Source organism: Canis lupus, chromosome 5, assembly GCF_003254725.2.
Source record: "Canis lupus dingo isolate Sandy chromosome 5, ASM325472v2, whole genome shotgun sequence".
Lineage (NCBI taxonomy): Eukaryota > Metazoa > Chordata > Mammalia > Carnivora > Canidae > Canis > Canis lupus.
In genome coordinates, this window is record NC_064247.1 from 58,641,936 (window position 1) to 58,645,862 (window position 3,927).

The window sequence follows — 3,927 nt, forward strand, 5'->3', positions numbered from 1 at the left end:
TGAGGTTAGTTCCCTGGAGCTGCCAGAAAGGACCAGCACAGACTGGGAGGGCATGAAAAAACAGATGACTCTCCCTCTGCTCTGGAGGCCAGGAGTCTGAGATCCAGCTGAGGGCAGGGCTGGTTCCTTCTATCCCAGGCTCCCCTCAGCTCCTAACTGGTGGCCACAGGCCATCCTTGGCTAGTAGAAGCCGCCCCTGCCACCACCACCTCACCTCCTTTCTGCATGGATCCTTGCCTCTGTGTCCAGCCCTCCCTTGTCCTCTGAGGACCCCCACCCTCATCCAATGTGACCTCAGTGATGACTTGATTATACCTGCAAAGCCAGAGTTTCCCAAATAAGGTCACATTCTGAGGTCATGGGTAGATGTGAGTTTGAGCGGGACACTGTTCAACTCAGTACAGGGGGCAAGAAACAGGGGTTCAGGCAGGTAATCCTTTGACACTCGACGTGACCCTGGGACCTGTGCGTGGGGACTGGAGTCAGAAACATCCTTTTAGGGCTTCTCATCACTCCCATCCTTTAATCTAAGACTTAGCAGGTGGGCCTCCCGGTGGCTCAGGTGGGTGAGGAATGAATCTCTTCGTTCCCTGCTGGCTAAGTCCTCAGCACGCCAGAATGAGTTTGGATCATCTTATTGAAGGCTCTTCTCTGAAACGTCTCTGGGAAGATCAATGACTAATTCTCCAATCAGAGGCCCTCATCAGAGAACCGCATTCGGAGCTTTCGTGACCAGATCAGTGCCCTTCAGCTGTGAAGTAGGAATCAATACATTTCAGGGCGCGGCACTAGAGGGGACCCTATAATGCGGCACCTTTCAGGGAGCACTCCTTAGGGAAGGCACTAACCACGGCCTGGAGGCTGGAGGGCGTGACCTGGGGCTGATGGGAGGCTGAGCAGGAGAGGAGCTGTCTTCGACTTTTAATTGAGAAGGTGACAGGACCCATGAGCTTCACAAGTGGTCACCTTCCCATTTCCCCACCAGGTGAGGGACGACGTTCCCAGGAAGCTGATCTGTTTGGACAGAACAGAGGGGCCTGAGACTAAGCCATCATGATGCTCCTTAGTGAACTCTGTGGCAGTCACCGAGCTTTCTCTGAGCATCGGCAAAGGCAGAGGTAAATTAGAGCCACGCAGGGACATTAACAGGGCTGTTAGCTCATTGGAGACGAATCTCAGTGCCGCTTTGCACTTGCTCTTGTGACGACTCAGGAGTGTGGGATGAGCTGGAAAAAGTGGAAATGAGCAGGGTGTGAGCCAGGCAGAGCAGCTGGCCTCAGGCCCCAATTTGGAGAAACACCAGCATTTAGAGCAGCCCTTGCCATCCCTCATGGGATGCGTAGCCAGCCCAGCACACGTTTTGAGTTAGATGCCATGAATTATTATTTTCCCAGAGTAGGTGATTTCCCTTGGAATTTTTTTGGAAGGCAACTCCAGCCTCTCACACTGACGGTGACTCAGACCAACTTCGAATCGCTTTCCCAGGTGGAAGCGTGTTTTAGGGGCAGTGCACAGAAGAGACCCCAGTGAAAGGAGTCGGCTTCACAACCCCGCTGCTCTGCTCTCCCTAATTAGCTGGGTGACCATGGGCAAATCACTTAACCTTCCCGAGACCTGGATTCATCATCTGCAAAACGTGGGCAGCGACACCAGCTGCTCTCCCGGCCCCAAGTCATGGTGCTCGTGTGAGGCAAAAGGCAAAATCAGCTGGTAAGTGCAGGATGAGTGTGCCCTGCGATTTCTGGGTCTCCTGCATGGCAAACGGTCTATATATTGGGAGGAATGTCATTTCATCTTCAGTGACAGGGAAGAAGCAGTCAAGTCTCAGCTGCAGATAACGAAGTCAAGAGTGGAGCAGAGATGCAATATCACGGAAAAGCTAAGTGGTCACAGCTTGGGTCTCGGTTTCCTTAAATTCTCAGGAGAAATAGATCCATGAATTCCACTTAGCAAATATTTATGAAAGGCCCATAAACAGGCACACAGTCTGACTTCATGGGTCTTGACAATGCACACAGATAAAGCACCTAGTATGTGCCAAGTATGGATGGCCCTATTCAGTCTTCAGAGGCCTCTCTTTAAAGCAGATACTGCTGGAATTGTTCTCATTTTTAGGGGAAAGCACCAGATATCTCTGGTCAAAGCAAGGATGTTGAAGAATCAGATTTCCAGAAGGGGCTTGAGAGAAGGACTGTCCTCCTGTGATGAGGGAGATGGGTGGTGTGGGGTCAGCCTGGAGCAGCCCAGGCTGGTTTTCTGTAGCCTCTCCTGGGCCTGGTCAAGGACCTCCTGGCCAAGGACCTCCACCTGCTCCCTCTGAGCCAAGAAGTTTCCAGGCTAGGGTACGGTGTGGCTCTTCTCTCAGATTCTTTGTCTGGGAAGGGGCATGCAGAGGGAGGAAGCCAGAAGCAGTCTGCTGGTGCTTCTGGTGTGGCCAAGACACCACTTGAGCCCTGGGTGCTGGCACCACACCCTGGTATGGGCTGGATCAGCACTTCCAGCAGCTGCTGGAGCCCCAGGTGGGCCCCAGGTGAGTTGGGGAGGTGCAAGAAAAGGGGGGCAGCCTCTGTTTAGGCCCCTTGCCCCCACCCTCAAAACAAGCTCTGAAATATCACAGCCTGGCTTGTTCTCAAGACATGGGAACTGCTGTGAACTTGGTGAAGTCCTGAAGGTCAGGTGCCTGCCCCCTTGAGCAGGTCTTGAAGGTCCTAGCTGGGCTGCTGCTGAATGGCTTTGGAGGAAGAAATGGAGACCACTTGTCTGCCTGCCCCTGTTTGCCTCCATGTAGTTTGGGGGTCCGTGGGCTGCAGATGTAGGCTCTGAGAGTCTAGGGTGCCCTACTCAGGTGCAGGGGGTGCTGGGTGGCAGGAACCACCCGTATGCCCCTCATGAAGCCTCCAGAAAATGGAAAACAATGACCTTCCACCATGCCAGAAATTTAATGGGTTTTCTGGGCCACGGTGTCCCTCACTAGCTTGCGAAGCCCATGGAGGTAAGACCAGGTCTACCCCATTCATCAGTTCCCGACCCAGTGCCTGGCCTTAGGAGACTGTCTAAGATGAAAGTGTCCCAGTGTGACTGTTTGTATGAAATAGGCACAGTGCAAAAAGGTTCACAAGTGCTGTGGTCGGGTGAGTCGGGAAACATTGGACAATACATAACTGAATGCTTTTCTTCCTCGGTGTTCTCTAGAATTTTACTATGAAGAATACCAGCACTTCCCTGACCTGATGAAGAATTTACTGTTTTTCATTCTTTTTTTCTTTACTGATGTAAAATATACTTACATAAAATTGACCACCTTTATTACTTGCAAGTGCACAGTTCTGTAGGATTAAATACACTCCCTTTGCTGTGCAACCACCACCCCCATCATCTCCAGAACTTCCTCATTTTCCCAAATGAAAACTCTTCCCATGAAACACTGACACCTCCTCCACCCCCACCCTGCTTCTTCCTCAGCCCCTGGAGATACTCCCTCCATTTTCTGCCTCCATAAATTTGCTTACTCCAGGGGCCTCATAGGCGTAGAATCATAGTCTTCGTCCTTCCGTGTCTGGCTTATTTCACTTAGCATATTGTTACGGTTGAATATCATTGCTTTTTGAGGCTAAATAATATTCCACTGTACAGATAGACCACATTTTGTCTATCCATTCATTTGTTGTTGGAAATTAGAGTGGTCTCTCCTTTTAGCTGTTTGAATAATGCTGCTACACACATGAGTGTACAAAAAATGTCTTTTCAAGTTTTGGGTTGTTTTCGATTGTTTTGGGTGTATACTCAGAAGTGAATCTGCTGGTCATATGGCAATTCCATGTCTAACTTTTTGGGGAGCCTCCACACTGTCCTCCACAGTGGTTTCACCAGTTTACATTCCCACCAACAGTGCACAAGGGTCCCAATTACCCACATCCTCACCAACAT

The 3,927-nt window shown here is 50.7% G+C and overlaps 1 long non-coding RNA gene across 1 annotated transcript; it reads left to right on the forward strand.

Annotated features, from left to right (window-relative positions):
- Positions 1–367: 367 nt before the first annotated feature.
- On the forward strand, positions 368–3,306 carry LOC118354875 (uncharacterized). Its single transcript, XR_004816242.2, has 2 exons — positions 368–1,118; positions 1,486–3,306. It is a non-coding gene; the product is annotated as an uncharacterized LOC118354875 (long non-coding RNA).
- Positions 3,307–3,927: the final 621 nt, after the last annotated feature.